Source organism: Mytilus galloprovincialis, chromosome 7 (genome assembly GCF_965363235.1).
Source record: "Mytilus galloprovincialis chromosome 7, xbMytGall1.hap1.1, whole genome shotgun sequence".
Lineage (NCBI taxonomy): Eukaryota > Metazoa > Mollusca > Bivalvia > Mytilida > Mytilidae > Mytilus > Mytilus galloprovincialis.
In genome coordinates this window covers 26,470,326-26,481,278 of record NC_134844.1, presented here as the reverse complement: position 1 = coordinate 26,481,278, position 10,953 = coordinate 26,470,326, and the positions used below count along the sequence as shown (strand labels likewise).

The window sequence follows — 10,953 nt, the reverse complement described above, 5'->3', positions numbered from 1 at the left end:
CCGCAAGACAGGAAAACAAGTTTATAAATTTCATGCATTCGAAGCACTTTTCTTGATTTGTCTTCACCAGGAACAGTAAAACCTGAATAGTAAAACGCCAAGGATTTAAAACAAACGGAACAGTTAAGAAGAGAAATATTGGACAAATAAATCGGAATATTACTTATGTCACATAATAATTTTTCGTAAATACACATTTAGAAAATCACTTGTTTACATGTACAGATAGGTTATCATCTGCACACGACCTAAATAGACTATTGACTGTACGTAATCACAACTGGGAAAGTAGTAGAGTTTTGTTTTCGTGTTTCGGAAATCAACAGCACAATAGACCAGCTACACAACAGACAGATATTCGGGAAGCTCAATATCAAATAGTAAGTTACTCGCATACTTTACTGACATCTACTGTGTATATAGGTATACAAAAAAAGGTCAGAATATTATCGATCTAACGCAACACTTATTAAATGATAACCGGTAATATGTAACACCATATTATTAAAGGTAGGACAGAGGTGAATGTTTTTCTGTCAAATATCCAGATTTTGTTGTACATGCAACATTTTTATCAATTAGATGGTCTTATGTACATTTTGACCATATCTTCTCACTAAGTACAACAATTAAATCAGTTTTTCAACTTTTGTATTTAGTTTTAGATTTTTAATCATTTTGCCACGACCATCAAACTAAAAGAAACTAATTGTCAAAATGCGGATCTGGTACGGTAAAATTGTTACCACTTGTGTTTATTATTGATACTTAATTCCATGTTACTATACATATTATTGCATGTAAGTGGGCCGGTTTCCTAATTAAGGGGGTTCGCAGGTCTAAATCATTTATATAGGATTTCTCTATATTTTTCTATCAATGAACTTTATCTTATAGTTAATAGAAAAATAGAATAAAAAAATGGGGTCACCGTTCATTTGCGCTCACAATCTGCCTTCGGAGGAAGTATACATCTTTGTAAAAGTTTTTTTTTCTGTTGACCTAATAGGAGAAATAAAGGTAATATCGAAATAAAAAAAGAAATTTATTACAGAAATCGCTCAAATTTTACAATTATTTAGTTCAAGTACAGCATATATCGAAATTATATTAAACAATATAGGTCACCGATGAGTTAAAAGAGATATTTCAATTTTAAAGCCAAAAAATGGCATTTTTCCACCAAAGGGAGATAATTTGGAAGTTTTTCAATGATGTTTACATTTTAAAAGTCATCTGGGGCCAACACGAATTAATTGTTTTGAATATTTTTGTACCATATGATAAAGTAGCAACTACGAAAGGTAATAAATAAAATTTGTAATGAAAAACAAATGTTTAATTTTTTTCTGAAATTTTTATACCCTCGAGCCTCCTTAATTCATGTAAATATGAGGATTGTATTCAGGCAAGAGTATATCACAGACAAGACATAAAAGAGGAAATGATAAAAATCTTATCAGAAGACATTAAAATTCACACTTTTGTTGCGGTTAGAACTCCCACATTTTGACCGTATTCTCACTAAGTACTGTCTATATTATACAGTTGAATGAGGGAGACTTGTTAGAAGCAATGAGTTTGTGTGAGATGTTGTTCTTGAGTTGCAAAATTGTTATTGATTTAAATTTATTCCTCTTGTAATCAACGGATATAAAACCACGTTCTACTGGGTATTTTTTATTCTAACTCTGTGATGGGTTTAAAAAACAACCAATTTCCTCCACAAATTACTCTTATCTACTTCGTTACTTCTCTTCAGTGAGATATAGAACTCCATGTTATATAAACCGAATGACGAGTTTAATTAAATATATATCTAAGTAACCAAAACAAATTACAAATACAACCTTCAAACTTATATTAATGTTACATTTCAGATTCTTTTTCCAACTTTGGTCTGGCGAGTGTATTGTTGCAACAGCTGACATGTGTAATAATAATACTGTTGTGGAAGCGGATACCAGTAATTGTAGTAATGTTGAAGCTGATCCATTTGATTCTTCAAATAATGTGCAAGTTTTAGACATTGATTTATTGCTCGTTGTGTGATATTTTGTAGTAATTTACCAATCATCACTTATCTTTTCAGCTATGGTCTATCGGGTCTGTCTTTTTGAAACTTGAGTATGAACCACTTGTGATTTTCGTATTAAATAATTCAGGTGCTTTACACTATTACTATTATTAGGATTATGCTCAGTAAAAATTCTATTAAAAAAAATATTTTTTAATTATGATGGTCAACAGGGCAGACGTCTGTTATTCGTTGCTTTATTTTGGTTGAAGTCCGTCATGTTTTCTTTAAGGGCATACGATACAGTTACAGGGAAGGTAATGACGTTGCTAACGTAAAATGTTATTTTCGCGACGTCAAACTCCGACATGTATCGGTAAAAGATGCATTTTTCGACTGATTTTTATCATTCAAACTGATTTAATTTGAAAACGAGTGCATGGGCCCCTATTTTTTAAAACAGCAATTTGTTTCATTTTGCAAGGAGATTATGTGACCCAAATTTTATAAAACTGTAAATAGCGCAATTTTTTTAATTTTGATAAACATGCAGCAAAAAATGCCGTTTTTTTCCTTTATTCATGAACATTTGGTAAATATAGATTTATTTCGGAATAAAAATTGCATAATTTTTAATGATACTTATAAAATACAGAAATTACCGATTATTTAACAAAAACCATTTTGTGTTTATCTTTTAAAACAAAAAAGTTATGTCTTTCTTTCGAAAAAGAAAATACGGACACAAATCTGAATTTTGAGCAAATATACAAAACTTTCGACCTCATTTTACTCAAAAAGTAGCACATGAAGGTATATTTTTTATTACATATTTGATTTAATGAGGTAAAAAATAGCCTATATGCAAATTTTCATCAACTTGTAAATACAGGTTCAAAACTGTATCGTATGCCCTTAATAGTTTTGTCATTGATATGCGACTGTTTTTGTTTGATTTAGCCCACACATCAATCCATTCATAATAATGAAAAAGAAAAGGTGACAACTCTACGATATATGTTATCCATCGGATCACCATTGATGGTGATACAAGGCTGCAAAACACATTCTGTATATATTCGTCTCAATAACAGCCCAACTATGTTTAGACCTGTAAAGGAGTAGGTCCGGTAAGAGCCGATTTTGGCCTCAAATTTCAGGTTCATCTAACGAAATATTTTGGACACTTTTTAAACACTTAAGTGTCTATTTCAATTGATTCAATTAGTTTATGTGAAAGATTTTAACTGATTAAGTCATTAAAAACGCTCCGATTCAAACTTAAATATGAAAAATCTATCAAATATGCAAAAAATAGTCACTTTTGAGATGGTTTTTGTCAAAAATGAAAGAGGCCGCATCCGTGTTCATCCTCAACCTTTATATATGTTATGTATTATCATCATATACAACTTCCATTTCAATATTATGAATGAACACGAATGCGCCCACTTTCATATAAGACGGAAACCGTCTAAAATTTAACAAGAATACTAAAATTGTGAATATTTCAGTTATTTGGCATGACTTAATGATGTTAGTACCCGATATATGTACATTGTATTGTCAAAAACAGCCCATATTTGTGTAGCAGAAGCATTCTACTTTCCAATAAATAGCTAAAAGATTGCATTTTCACAATTTTGTGAAACTGCTATATTTTAGGGGCAGAAAGGTGTCTTACTGAACCTACTCCTTTGTGGAAGCAAATTTTGTTTTTCACTGGCCGGGATTCGAACTCATGGTACTTATCATACAATTATTGCTGTGACTGCATTCTATATTAATTTGTAAGATCCTCTACGATAAATAATTCAGCTGATCTGTAATATTCTATCTTCATGCCTTATATATTAAGTACAGTGTTATGACGCTAGATAAAAATGACGAGGAAAATAACACCCAGCCATCGAAAGCCTGATTATTGTTAAGACCTATGTGAAAGGAAGGAAAGGAACAAAAGTTTGCTTCCGCCAAGTTACCGATCTAAAATTGTTTGGCTGTTATAGACGAATTATATATGTTGTGTACAAATTGTAATGTTGTACAAATTATAATTTGTACAGAATTTTTGTACAAGTTGTAAGTGTTTCATGAACCGCTGAACACAAATGGATTATACAAGCACACAGTCTTTTCTTTTGCATATTTCTGTTATATTTCTGTGACTTCATGATACATACAGTCTTATATTGAACATTCATACAAAAAATATTTAAAGAGCACAAAACGACTTTTTATGGATATACTTTTGTATCATGAGAAAAATAAAAATAGAATTTAAACCATACAGGTATCCTAATTTACAGTTTTAGAACAATGAGAAAAGCATTAAAAGTTAGGTTGAAGTATATAGATTTGAATTTAAGACGTCAAGCTAATAAATCTTAGAAGATAAACTTTTATCCCCGGCTTAGTATATATCTAGGGTTTTGATTGGTTAACACACGTCGTTACAAAACCCATAGCCCCTGGGTGTTGCTAACCCATATCCCCGGACGTTGCTAACTATTATCCCGGGGAACTTCACACAAGTTTTCCTTAGTTCCGTGATTGCTCCATGTGAAATATTGAATTTTGTAGGTTATCCATGATGTTTGTAATTAAATATTTAATTCATTAACGATTTTGTCCTATTATGCCGATCATTTACATTTACCAAAGGGACAGTCTACCAAAGGTAGTACCCACACCCCGTAGAAACTATGTAAAATTTCCAAATTTCAATAAAACTTTTTTAGATAATGAAAAAAACGTTGTTTTCACGTTACATGTTGTACCCGAATTTCCATAAAACTCGCCCGATTCGGACTAAGACCTAGGATAAATTCGTTATCTACGTTCATATCCGTAGATATGGATATTTTAACACCCTTTAGTACCCTGTACACCCTTCGGCTACGCCTCATGGTGTACTTGGGTACTTCAGGGTGTTAAAATATCCATATCTACGGATATATACGTAGATAACTTATAGTATCTACTAGTGCAAAAAGGTCTTTGTCAAAAAACTTGTAACTTGTACAAAAACCCTGTACAAGTTATAATTTGTACAAACTTACATCTTGTACACAACATATATACAGAATGTGTTTTCAACCTTGTATCACCATCACTAGTGATCTGATTGATAAACTATGGTGTAGAGTTGTGACTGGTTCAGACGTACTTATATGATAATTAAATTATGTGACTGCATTTTTTATTAATTTGTAAGATTCTCTACGATAGATAATTCAGCGGATCTGCAATATTGCATCTTCATGCCTTGTATATCATGTGCGACGCTAGATAAAAACTGACGAGGAAAGGTAACACCCGGCCACCGAAAGCTTGATTTTGTTGAGCCTATGTGGTCAAGTGGTCTAGTGTGCCGAGCATAGTGCTAGGTGATTTTGTTTCAGGATATCTCAGTAGCACGAGTTTGAATCCCGGCCAGGGAAAAACAAAAATTTGCTCCGCAATTATCTTTTCCATGGAGACAGTATATATATAGCCGAATTTCGTATTTATATATTCACTATTATTCGTATTTACAGAGAGTTCTGCCGGCCGTGCAACAAGCAAGAAAATAAAAACCATGCAGCTTACTGGTGTACCAGCTGTCCAGAATTACTATGTCAGACTTGTTCTGTTCATCACAGAGTTCTCAAGGCAACCCAAGATCACAAACTACTTAGTATAGACGATTACCACATGATAGGCTCAAGTATAGCAGAATCCATATCCCAAAAAGAGGTTCGTGGTTCAGGGCGTAATGTCCAATTAAAAGAGGACCGTTTGAAGAAAAAAGATATCAGACAAGATTTGAGTTCGACGATTAAAACAATGACGACAACGATTGAAAAAGTTAGAACAGATTTACACAATAACCAGTTGGATAGCTCAGTCTTGGAAAAAAATAGAACTCTCTTTCATTATGAAATGATAACTGGTCGACAACGAGTAGAACATTTCCTAAATGAGATAGAAAATGACGTAAGACAAAAATATGAAATAGCATTTACAACTTCCAAACAAATCGTTCAGGAGAATATGTCAAAGATAGAACACAAACTAAATGTTTTACAGAAGAGAACAAAAACAGCAGAAAACATTAAAGAATTCGATTTTTCTGAATCACAGATGAATCTTATCAACAAGAAATTTCAACAAGACAATATGCAAGACAAAATGCAAATTGAAAATCTCATTAATGGAATGAAAAATGTTTCTATTGTTGCAAATCCCGTTTTTACCGTTAATGAAGTGGCAAAACAAATAACTCTCAGCAACGGATTTAGAGTTAACCATACCAAGGGTAGTCATAATCAGCCAGAGATTGATGAAATAGAGTCAAGCTCATCAACAATAGAGGCAGAGGCAGATCTACAATGAAAGACATTTAGTAGACAACGCTTAACGTACTTTGACTGATGTCTAACGTGAGGGTAATAAAATTAAACAAATTTCAACAGGTGTTTTCACTTACATTCTTTTACGATTAATACAGAGGTTTCATTTCTGTGTTTAATTTATAGATGTATACCTATTTACTATATAGATCACCTAATTTGCAATCCATATTGAATCACAGAAAATAGGTTTGAACCGACCTCTAAACGATCCATGGTTCTGTAATTAGTAATATCCATATTGCATTCATGATTAAATTCACATCCGTAAAAATCCAATAACTAATGTGTTGTTTTATCAAATACTAACCAGATGCTCCGCAGGGCGTAGCTTTATACGACCGCAGAGGTTGAACCCTGAACGGTTAGGGCAAGTATGGACACAACATTCAAGCTGGATTCAGCTCTAAATTTGGATTGTGATTAAATAGTTGACACATCATAGGTTTCTGACACAGAATGAATGTGTTCTAATGAACTTAAAATTTTTGTTTCTCTTAGAGCAATTCACTATGCTGTTGAATATTAATCCTCTCAAAAAAATGTTTGAAGAAATTTTCTTTTTTATTTATGAAATTTCAAATGAGAAAAATTGAACCCAATTTTTTTAATCACATCCCCCTTTCCCTTATTCCAAAACTAATCTCAATTAAAATTTCTAATGGAGTTTGCAACAATAACTACTCATTTAAATACATCATAAAATATTAAGATGTAAAAAAACTGCTTGTTATCACTGAATGGTAAAGATTATTTTAATTTATCAGTTGGTAGTAAAAAGTGAATATACATTGTATATTGTATATAACAAAGATTTAAGTTGATTCTGGACAAAGAAAGATAACTCCAATTAAAAAAAAATCTTGCTATTGCACAATATTTTGCAATTAGATATTTCTTGCTTACTATTCTGGACAAAGAAAGATAACTCTAATTAAAAAAAAATTTGATATTTCACAATATTGTGCAATTAGATATTTCTTGCCATTGCGCAATACTGTGCAATTGAAAAGACTTGCTATTGCACAATACTTAATATAATAATTTTAGATCCTGATTTGGACCAACTTGAAAACTGGGCCCATAATAAAAAATCTAAGTACATTTTTGGATTCAGCATATCAAAGAACTTCAAGATTTCAATTTTTGTTAAAATCAGACTAAGTTTAATTTTGGACCCTTTGGACTTTAGTGTAGACCAATTTGAAAACAGGACCAAAAATGAAGAATCTACATACACAGTTAGATTTGGTATATCAAAGAACCCCATTTATTCAATTTTTGATGAAATCAAACAAAGTTTAATTTTGGACCCCGATTTGGACCAACTTGAAAACTGGGCCAATAATCAAGAATCTAAGTACATTTTTAGATTCAGCATATCAAAGAACCTAACTGATTCATTTTTTGTCAAAATCAAACTAAGTTTAATTTTGCACCCTTTGGACCTTAATGTAGACCAATTTGAAAACGGGACCAAAAGTTAAGAATCTACATACACAGTCATGACAGTTAGATTCAGCATATCAAAGAACCCCAATTATTCAATTTTGATGAAATCAAACAAAAGTTTAATTTTGGACCCTTTGGGCCCCTTATTATGTTGGGACCAAAACTCCCAAAATCAAACCCAACCTTTCTTTTATGGTCATAAACCTTGTGTTTAAATTTCATAGATTTCTATTTACTTATACTAACGTTATGGTGCGAAAACCAAGAAAAATGCTTATTTGGGTCCCTTTTTGGCCCCTAATTCCTAAACTGTTGGGACCTAAACTCCCAAAATCAATACCAACCTTCCTTTTGTAGTCATTAACATTGTGTTTAAATTTCATTGATTTCTATTTACTTAAACTAATGTTATTGTGCGAAAACCAAGAATAATGCTTATTTGGGCCCTTTTTTGGCCCCTAATTCCTAAACTGTTGAGACCAAAACTCCCAAAATCAATCCCAACCGTTCTTTTGTGGTCATAAACCTTGTGTCAAAATTTCATAGATTTCTATTAACTTAAACTAAAGTTATAGTGCGAAAACCAAGAAAATGCTTATTTGGGCCCTTTTTGGCCCCTAATTCCTAAAATGTTGGGACCAAAACTCCCAAAATCAATACCAACCTTCCTTTGTGGTCATTAACCTTGTGTTAAAATTTCATAGATTTCCATTCACTTTTACTAAAGTTAGAGTGCGAAAACTAAAAGTATTCGGACGCCGGACGACGACGACGACGACGACGACGACGACGACGACGACGACGCCGCCGACGCCAACGTGATAGCAATATACGACGAAAATTTTTTCAAAATTTGCGGTCGTATAAAAACAATGTGACAATAATTCATGCTTCCTTTTATTTTTTCCAAGAAATGTCCTTGGATAACATATTCTAATTGCTCATGTTAAAAGTTGATTTTTCTTTTGCAGTGAAATTAATGTTTATATCTAAATATATGTTGAAACATTTACATTTAATATCAAATTGTTCAAATACAAATTTAAGAAAACTTGTAAAATTTCCACTACCATTTTTGCTAAATGGGTGCAATTTGGGTACTGTGACATTATAACTTATACATGTAAAAAATACATTTCCTATATTCGTAAAAAAACCAACGTTGAAGTAACTAACAATGTTAAAAAACATGGAAAATATGCTCTGGTCTTAAAGCAAATAACTACTAAGTGTAACTTACATAACTTAGATTAACCTAAATCATTGACTAGTATCATATGATTATGGCCCTCATTTTAAAATAAAGATATCCGGCTTACGTGTACATGTTTTAAAGATTTTGTTCGGGGTCTTCACTTAGAAAAAAGAAACCCATGAAAAGAAACCTATTTAGTACATGTCAGCCTTAGCCATTTACATAAAACACAGTTTACATGAAAATTTATGTTATGTGGTGTAGTAATAATCTGTAAATAACTTAACCTATCAATCGTATGTGCATATTCACTATCTAGTATACTATTAATGTAAAAATAACATGGTGAGTAAAGTTGAGTATTGAGTTGTGTAACAAAATGTCTGTTCAATTGCGTAATGAAGGCGACCATAGTTCAAATTTCAAAATCCATTAGGAATGGCAAAATAAAGGTAACAAACAGAAAATGAAAGAATTTCATGAACTTCAAAAGAAGCTAGCTATGCATGCATCACCCCATACCAATTCACATTAAAAAGTAAACATGCATGCAGTCCAGAATAGGACACAATCTGTAAAAAATACATATCAGACAACTTTACCTGTTTCTTACTATAAAAGACAGAGAAATTATGCTGCTAATGAGTTGTGACACCAAGACATGGCATTAAACAGCATTGAACAACCAATTTGTGATGGTGACCATAAAACATAAAAGTATTATTTCAGTCGTTCTCTCTCTGATGGAAATTTTAAAGCTGTTTGAGCAGGTTTTGAGCAAGGTGCACATCTCTGTAAATGATATAGTGAGAACATCAAACGAATTTGGAAGTATATATCAGTGTTAATTGATTCCTGGTAAATGAGATTGATGCTTTAAGAAAAAAACTGAAACAAAATTATTTGATAAAAGAGTAGGAATCCAATTGGGTACCAATAAGCTGACCTCAAAATGTTATGTAATTAAAAAGATGTAAATGTCAATCTTCCACTGTACTTGACCTCATTGATAATGTGATGTTTTATGATACTTATAGTTCAAGACTTTCAACACGAAATCTATAGTGATCATAAAACAGGCAAGATATTTCATTATGTGCACTCTTGCTTATCAGATTCTTTCGTTTACACAAATATTTACAATCTGGTGAAAGAGCGTGATGACATTCAGTAAATACTTTAGACAATTTGTAACTTTTGTGAAGCGAGCAATGTTGTGGGACAACACAAATCCACTTGGTTGTTTCGTTGGCCTTGTTGAAGATTAATAGTCTATCTGATGGTGATTCTGTTTCACGATTTGGTACATCTTGTTTAAAGGAAATATATTTAAAAATGTCCAAGGTATTTGGTTACATTCTCAGTTAAATAACCATTTCAAAAGTTCTTCTTAAAAAGAAAGTATCTCAAATAAACTTATATGTATTGGTTCAGTGTATGTTTACATGCTTTTGGTGATATGTGTTTTTGATCGAGTTAAGCCATCTAATAGATATTTTATAGTGTCTCCCTATATTGTAATGTTAAACCCCTACCTCAGGTTAGGATGAAGGTTGGCACCTGTTAAAACATTTAAACCCGCTGCATTTGTTTGCACCTGTTGTTCAGTGGTTGTTGTTTGTTGATGTGGTTCAAAAGTGTTTTCTTTTTATATAGATAGACCGTTGGTTTTACATCAGTCATTTTTGAAGCCCTTTATTGCTTGCTTTTCGGTGTAAGCCAAGGCACTGATTTGAAGGCTGTACGTAAACCTATAATGGCTTATTTTTTTACTAATTGCAACTTGGATAGAGAGTTGTATCATTAGCAATCATATCACATTTTCTTATATCTATATATAAACAGGAAAAATCTTGCCTCTTTGTGTTTTATGCACTAAAAAAATAAAACACTGA

At 32.0% G+C, this 10,953-nt stretch overlaps 1 long non-coding RNA gene across 1 annotated transcript; it reads left to right on the top strand.

Annotated features, from left to right (window-relative positions):
- The first annotated feature begins 210 nt into the window (after positions 1–210).
- LOC143082647 (uncharacterized) lies at positions 211–6,471 on the top strand. Its single transcript, XR_012980427.1, has 3 exons — positions 211–380; positions 1,881–2,015; positions 5,557–6,471. It is a non-coding gene; the product is annotated as an uncharacterized LOC143082647 (long non-coding RNA).
- Positions 6,472–10,953: the final 4,482 nt, after the last annotated feature.